Below are 8,843 nucleotides of genomic sequence, written 5' to 3'. Positions count from 1 at the left end.
GAGTTGGTTGCCTTTTTTTTTTTGCCGTCTGCATTTCAGCTTTTATCTAAGCTTTATTGGTCAAGTTGTCCAAGTTGATGGTTTATTTGATCTTGGTTTCAAGTTCAATGTGTTTATTGTCATTACATGACTGTGCTATCAAGTTGAACTTGAAACTTGGTTTATAAAAACATCACCAATGTATGAAAAAATTGAGAATGGAAATGGGAATGTGTCAAAGCGACAACAACCCGACCATAAAGTAGACAACAGCCGAAGGCCACCAATGAGTCTTCAATGTAGCGAGAGGCGTCCTTCAGCTGGCAACTTAAAAAATATGTATACTAGAACAGTGATAATGGATGTCATACTAAACTCTGAATTATACACAAGAAACTAAAAAAAAAGACTAACAAAGGCTAAAGGCTCCTGACTTGGGACAGGCGCAAAATTGATTAAATAAATTCATCATAGATACCAGGACTAAATTTTGTATATACGCCAGACGCGCGTTTCGTCTACAAAAGACTCATCGGTGATGCTCGAATAAAATAAAAAGTTAAAAATGCCAAATAAAGTACGAAGTTGAAGAGCATTTATACATAATTATATTAAAAAAAACTCATTCAATGATTTTAAATTTACTCTTTTAATTGTTTGTTATAATTTCTGGTTCAAAATGTATTGTATAAACCACTTTACAATGTGCTATAAAAGATGGAAATAACACTTTTTAGGTAAATAAAATGAAATGCAATCCAAACCTTATGGGACTGACTTGATATCTAAATGTTCCAAGGCTTATCACCACCTTTTTTAAACACAAAATATAGTTCAAGAATAATAACATTCTATACATCCTATCCATGGAAATTTTAAGGAATATGTATCGATTTAATTTATGCTCAGATATTCTAGGCACAAAATGATTTTACACTTGTCAAAAAAATTACATAACTTTTGCAAGTGCAGGAATCTTATAACTTCTAAAAGACGAATGATGTCATTGTTAAGATCGTCTTTGAAAATTTGTTGTTATCTGTTTTTGTCTAGAATTGCTGTGAAATCAACTACATGTACAACCAATGCAATAATTACCTATCACTGATAAATTGAAGCAATTTTTACCGTTCAATGCCTAAAAGCACTTTGATTAAATGTCATGCCTCTTAAGCAATTCTGGAGTTTACCATCATTAAGAAACTTTAAGTCAAATATTGCAAAGCCATGGATGTATAAGAAACAAAACAGTTAAAAAGGTATATGACTTAAAAGGGCCTAAAATAAAGGCAACAGTAGTATACCGGTGTTCAAAAGTCATAAATTGATTAAGAGCAAGCAAATTCGGGTAACAAACTTTAACCCAGGGAAACACACCAAATATAAGAGGAAAACAAAAAGCAAGCGCCAGCATACATAGAAACGAACTGTTGGATAACAACTGCCATATTCCTGACTTGGTACAGGACATTTTAGGAAAACAAATGGTGGACTGAGCCGGTTTTTATGGCTAGCCAACCTCCCACTTTTACGGCAATGTAAAAATATTACGCTAAAATGACAACACTACTTGACAGCACAAACACATGCAAGAATACTCATTATTTATGTATGTGCCTGTCCCAAGTCAGGAGCCTATAATTCAGTGGTTGTCGTTTGTTTATGTGTTACATATTTGTTTTTCGTTCATTTTTTTAACATAAATAAGGCCGTTGGTTTTCTCGTTTGAATTGTTTTACATTGTCTTATCGGGGCCTATTATAGCTGACTATGCGGTATGGGCTTTGCTCATTGTTGAAGGCCGTACGGTGACCTATAGTTGTTAATGTCTGTCATTTTGGTCTTTTGTGGATAGTTGTCTCATTGGCAATCATACCACATCTTCTTTTTTATATCATCACAGAGATACACACAAAACATAATATAATAGTTGACACACAGGAACATAAACAGTGACGCTCTTATGTAACAAATATGTAATCTTGAACTTCACACAATTATTTTCATAACACCAGTCCAAACGATTTTCACGATAATAATGGTATTATAAGGCTGTTTTAAAATTATTTGGACATAGACAAATCCATCTAAATTCCACTTTACAGGCTGGAGTTGAAATCTGAGTTTCATTTTTTTCATTGAATTTTATAAACATACACTTTTAGAAAGGTTTGCTACAAATCATGTCAGTACCAACTTACTAACCACTGAGCTGATGTCAACCAACAGAGGTATCGACCCAGACATTAAATTGAATCTTGTGTTATTTCAAGTGTTGCCAAAACTTGCAACATGAGAAGTGATGAATAAAAAGTGACTATGTAGAACTTCACTTTTATTTCAACATTTACTTATTATTTTTTAAATACTCATAAAATATAACATGAACTTGAACTGTTGTCATTGTCACCCTCCTTCACACTGTTACCTTTTACATCACATTGATCAATCTTATTAGAACCCCCTTTACCGGGACAATAAGCATTGTCCGTGTGTGCTGGTTTCTGAGTAGGACAGGCACCAGAATAATTATTTTCGTACTTTTTAAGTATTGTTGTCGCTCTGTCTTTTGCAAATTCACGTGTTGTCATGTCATCAGGGAGATATGGAGGAAACCTGTTTAAATCGTCCAAGCCCCGAATCGGCCATCCCCAAAATTCGAAAACGAGGCTTAGATTCCTCTTGACTACATTGGAAAACGTCTGTATCCACATGTTCTCTTTTTCCTGCTGGTTTGATGGTCGTTTGTCTTTTGGAAGTTTATCATAAGTCCTGAATACAGATTTGTAAGTACCCCAGCCAAAGTCCCTCGCCAACTGTGCGTACACTAACAACGCTATACCAGCATTAGAGCACCATTTGTCATACTTTGCCCCTTCCTGTAAACAAATGTGTGTGTATGTCTATAAAAAATAAAACCTTTGAAATTAAGGATTTTCGAATAAGTTTATTGTAATAAGTTATGACAGAATAATATTGCTCATCGCCGCCATATTTAAACAACATTTAGTAATGATTGGGACATAAAGTTCAAGTGTGATGTTTTGTTAGTAGACACAAATCAATCAAGTTTTGTTTATACAATAAATTAATCAGCAGCTGGTATCATGGGTATGTATAGGTGTCAGAACACCAATTACTCCCTCCAATTTAGAACGTATGTAAAAGTAGCGCTACTCTGACACAAAATAGTGCTTTTGATGTCCTTGTTTACTTAAACTAACCAACAAATTTGCAGAAATGAAACTTTTGGTGAAAGAGAAATATATCTAGATCATTTTGAGCCAAAATTTACTTGTCTATGAGTTTGCATTAAAAATTGAGATTAATGCGCTCCATAGTATACTAATTTTAGATTTCCAGAAAACCAGTTTTTTTTTGGAGTACCTCTGTTTGATGGTCAGTTATTTTGTTAGAAGGCTTTAAAGGTATGTTGAAAATTGGCATGTAGAAAGCTGATACATGTACAATTAAGGATATACCTGGTTTCTATGAAGTTAAACTTAAGGTAAAATATTTAGAAAGCTGTGAAAATTGCAAAATTTGGTTGAACAGATAGGGATTTTTATGCCCCTACTACGATAGTAGAGGGGCATTATGTTTTCTTGTCTGTGCGTCCGTTCGTCCGTTCGTCTGTTGTACCGTTCGTCCGTTCGTCTGTTCGTCCGTCCGTCCGTCCGTTCGTTCGTCTGTCCCGCTTCAGGTTAAAGTTTTTGGTCAAGGTAGTTTTTGATGAAGTTGATGTCCAATCAACTTGAAACTTAGTACACATGTTCCTTATGATATGATCTTTCTAATTTTAAAGCCAAATTAAACTTTTGACCCCAATTTCACGGTCCACTGAACATAGAAAATGAAAGTGCATGTTTCAGGTTAAAGTTTTTGGTCAAGGTAGTTTTTGATGAACTTGAAGTCCAATCAACTTGAAACTTAGTACACATGTTCCTTATGATATGATCTTTCTAATTTTAAAGCCAAATTAAACTTTTGACCTCAATTTCACGGTCCACTGAACATAGAAAATGAAAGTAGTTTTTGGTCAAGGTAGTTTTTGATGAAGTTGAAGTCCAATCAACTTGAAACTTAGTACACATGTTCCTTATGATATGATCTTTCTAATCTTAAAGCCAAATTAAACTTTTGACCCCAATTTCACGGTCCACTGAACATAGAAAATGAAAGTGCATGTTTCAGGTTAAAGTTTTTGGTCAAGGTAGTTTTTGATGAAGTTGAAGTCCAATCAACTTGAAACTTAGTACACATGTTCCTTATGATATGATCTTTCTAATTTTACAGCCAAATTAAACTTTTGACCCCAATTTCACGGTCCACTGAACATAGAAAATGAAAGTGCATGTTTCAGGTTAAAGTTTTCGGTCAAGGTAGTTTTTGATGAAGTTGAAGTCCAATCAACTTGAAACTTAGTACACATGTTCCTTATGATATGATCTTTCTAATTTTACAGCCAAATTAAACTTTTGATCCCAATTTCACGGTCCACTGAACATAGAAAATGAAAGTGCATGTTTCAGGTTAAAGTTTTTGGTCAACGTAGTTTTTGATGAAGTTGAAGTCCAATCAATTTGAAACGTAGTACAAATGTTCCCTATGATATTAACTTTCTAATTTTAATGCCTAATTATATTTTTTATCCAATTTCACGGTCCATTGAACATGGAAAATGATAGTGCGAGTGGGGCATCCGTGTACTTTGGACACATTCTTGTTAATTGGTGGTCTGACACCTATTGTATACGAAGCCGTATATTTCAAGTTACAAAAAAAACACGTTTTGAACACCGGTTATTTTTCTTGGCATTAAAAAGTGATGAAACAAGAAGAAGGATTGTGTATAAATTTAAGAAAAACACTCATAGATATAACTTATGATATATCTCACCCGGAGATAGTTGCTGGCATTTTCGAACTTTTCTTTGACCCAGAGATGATCCCATGGTTTCACATTGCAAACTACGTCCATAGCATGCAAAGTAAATATATTACAAGTCACCTCCTTCGTTCCACCCCAGGTCCACATAGAATCCTGGAAATTATGTCCCAGTTCATGGAACATTCCCCAACTTCCTTTCCTGTTGTTTACGTTTAGAATGTGGTCTCTGGACAATAGGAAGCAGTCCTCGTAGATCTTATAACAAATGTAAAATGGTTCATGTAATAATAAAACTTTATCTTTGAATAAATCCTACACTGTCAACATATTGGTATTTGATAAAATTCTAAGACTGTTGAGGCATAGGGCACAAAATCGTCATACCATTTGCAAATCAGGATTTTCGTTAATGAGAATGATAATGAAATTGAGAATGAAAATGGGAATGTGTAAAAGAGACAACAACTCGATCATAGAGCAGACAACAGCTGAAGGCCACCAATTGGTCTTCAATGCAGCTAGAAACTCCCGTAACCGGAGGCGTCCTTCATCTAGCCCCTAAACAAACATGTATACTAGTTCAGTGATAATGAACGTCATTTTTTCAGATATGTTAGGAATGTAATTTGAAATTATGATGCTTGGTTTGTATGGAAATACAACTATAAGAGATAAAATATACCTAAAAAACGTCATGTGTGCAAACGGAAAGGATCAACAGACAAACAGACAAACATTAGTGTCCAACCAAAACATGGACAACATAGAAACATAAAAACTGATCAATACAAACCCCTTCAAACCTGAAAATGATTACATGTAGCCGGACGTGTGAGCAGATACAAATCCACATGTTGCACTCTTCAATATAACTTAAAAAGAAAGATTATAATTTTTTTTTCTTCATATTTTCTTGGTCAATTGTTAAACCGAACCTTATTAGGATCTGCCATATCCAGATGGGTGACGATTGGATAACCAGAATGCATGTAACCAATGGACGGCTGTTCATCTGTAACCACCCATTGTCCTCTACCATTGGATGGATCCTTCCCAAGTAGGTCAATGTGGGCAGATACTACCGAATCCCAAACTTTCATCGTCATTGTTGGATCTGAGAGCTGTCTTACTGACGCGGATGGTAAGGTCAAGGCTATCTTGTCACCAATGATATCACACCATAATCCTGGCTTGTAACGTTCTACAGTTTCCCATGTATCTGCCGTTTTGTAAGTAAAAATGGGAGCAGGTACGACATTGTGTAGTTTCAACTGCAATTTATCCTTTGTACATTTAGGCGACTGTAAATAAATCAGTCCTCCAAATGGGCTGCAAATGTTTAGTGTTGTTGAAGAAAAATTTCCGAATTCGTTTGTTTTAAGCTCTTTCTTTATTCTGATCTTAGGCCATCGTCTTAGCTTAGAATCAGTATTGTAAAGCTCGTCACCATGCAGACCAATTATAATATTCCATGGTTTTTTGGTCTTGCTCCATGACAATCCCATGGAAGTACCAGCAGGAAGGTAATATCCTGTTGAATGAAATTTGTGTGTCTGTGAGGAAAATTCTAATTCGATAGACTGAACTTCCGGTGTATTCTCAAATGTTCCGGGAAATTCATGAATTCCTTCTGCTAATACTACATTCCCTTCTAAGCCATCTCGGATCATAATATCGCACATAAGCATCGCAGCTTTTTTGGCACCATGTGACTCAACAGGTTTACTTCGTGTTGGTATATGGTCGTTATCTGGTGATAATTTCTGAATCATTTCAACAACATGTGATTTGTGTTTGATATATAGTTCCTCCGGTAAATGTACTACACTGTGTATTAATCCTCCTAATCTGTTAATCTTTTCTGGGTGCTTGTTAATTGCTGAAACTAGATCACTGGGCTTTGCATAATCCGCCATATTGTCTTTTACTAAAAGTTCCGCTAAATCGCTATCATTCTTGTACATTAATTTACCAGCATAAGCGATACCTATTGCCTTGAAGATGATGTTAAGTGGTATATTTTCAACGTCTATTTTATAAACCTCCGCAAATCCCCATGGACACACTCCACATATCAACCCACCTCCTCTCTCTACCCAATCAAGTAATTTCAATAAACTGTTATCTTCTGTCCGAACCGGAAGTCCATTCCATGTTAATATCCTACATTCAGGAGGAAGCTCATCGAAGTTATTAAAGTAATCAGAAAAACAAGGTATCTCATTTCCCTTGTCTGTGTTTTTTGTTATCCAATTTCTTATATTTAAGTTGAATCGTTTATTTTTACGTTTCGTATCATTCTTTCCAAAACTGTTTACAAATACATTGTGCGAAAATACAATTATTCTTCCTTTACCAAATTCAGCTGAAAAAATACACAGTATTATATGATAAAAGTAAAAGGTTAATTTTTGCATTTACAAAAACCATTCAAATAGGAAAACCAACGATCTAATCTATTTAATTTAAAAACAAAACACTTATTACCACACAAACAAAGACAACCACTGAACATCAGGTTTCTGACTTAGGACAGGCGCATTAGTGAAACATCAAAACATACATGTGACATAGAAAGATACACTATAAAATATGAAGGTATTGATGTTCTTATCAAACTTAAATAAAAGTACAATTGAATATCAACAAAAATATCGATGTCGTTTTTATCAGTATTTTTAGAAAAATAAATGATTATGACAGAAAGTAGGAACATATGTTATAGATTATCAGTGTTGCTTCTATTAATATATTTCTCCTCGGTTTTAGTAGATGTAATGATTTTGTGTTGTCTTTTGCTATCCTTATGTCAGCATCGACATTTTTCCGATATCTGTTTCAAAGTTTGTTACAAACATCGACTGTATGTTGTTCAAACACAAAATAACAATGAATCTAATCAAATGTAACAATAAAATTGAGAATGGAAATGGGGAAAGAGACAACAACCCGACCATAGAAAAAAACAACAACAGAAGGTCACCAACAGGTCTTCAATGTAGCGAGAAATTCCCGCACCCGGAGGCGTCCTTCAACTGGCCCTTTAACAAATATATACTAGTTCAGTGATAATGAACGCCATACTAATTTCCAAATTGTACACAATTAACTAAAATTAAAATAATACAAGACTAACAAAGGCCAGAGGCTCCTGACTTGGGACAGGCGCAAAAATGCGGCGGGGTTAAACATGTTTGTGAGATCTCACCCCCCCCCTATACCTCTAGCAATAACATAGCAAAAATACAATTGTAATACCCTTTTAAATTTAAATTCGTATAATACCGATAGAAACGTAACCAGCAAGAGAAAAACAAATGTATATACTTATTTGTATTCAATATAGAACATGTAGAAGAATCAGCGCAATATAACAATAAAGAATACAAACCTGCCGCACATAAAACGTGTCCTTTCTTGTTGGCAAGAATTGCTTGTGAATTCTCTCCGTACACAAAGATGACTCCAGGGACACAGCCAGTGAATGATACCATTTCAACACCGTCCAGAATTTCTCTTTTCCAGTCTTTCATTTCGATTGTCTTCTACAAAAAAATAATAAGTATCATAAAAATACTATTATGAAATATATTATGTAATTTCGCAGCTTACCTTTATTTCATCAAATTTTAAGCACACAATTGATTGGACAAGTACAATGTATGTGCGCACAAACGAAAAACAACCATTTCATTTTGGTGTGAATATGTAATAAAACATCTCCTACAATATTTTGTTGTTTCCTTTTAGAAAACTGTGTTGGAAAACTGCATAAACTCTGCAGGTTTCCTTGTTTTCAGTAAAATGGTGCATTTTTTCACGATATTGTGACAAAAAACTTATGGAATTCATTTAAATTTCTTGATTGATCGTATTTCCAAACAATATGTGCACATTTGAAATACGTATAAAAAAGATGTTACTACTACTATGTGTAGACTTATTGAATTCAAAACAATCTAAACTGTTTCCC

At 34.5% G+C, this 8,843-nt stretch overlaps 1 long non-coding RNA gene across 1 annotated transcript; it reads right to left on the bottom strand.

Annotated features, from left to right (window-relative positions):
• Positions 1–2,301: 2,301 nt before the first annotated feature.
• On the bottom strand, positions 2,302–8,398 carry LOC143084845 (uncharacterized). The gene is made up of 4 exons (XR_012981184.1): positions 8,262–8,398; positions 5,806–7,235; positions 4,880–5,125; positions 2,302–2,858 (listed from the first exon to the last, which is right to left on the bottom strand). It is a non-coding gene; the product is annotated as an uncharacterized LOC143084845 (long non-coding RNA).
• Between the last annotated feature and the right edge of the window lie 445 nt (positions 8,399–8,843).

Source organism: Mytilus galloprovincialis, chromosome 8 (assembly GCF_965363235.1).
Source record: "Mytilus galloprovincialis chromosome 8, xbMytGall1.hap1.1, whole genome shotgun sequence".
Lineage (NCBI taxonomy): Eukaryota > Metazoa > Mollusca > Bivalvia > Mytilida > Mytilidae > Mytilus > Mytilus galloprovincialis.
Note: the sequence above shows the minus strand (reverse complement) of the source record. Positions and strands in the feature narration are given on the sequence as shown.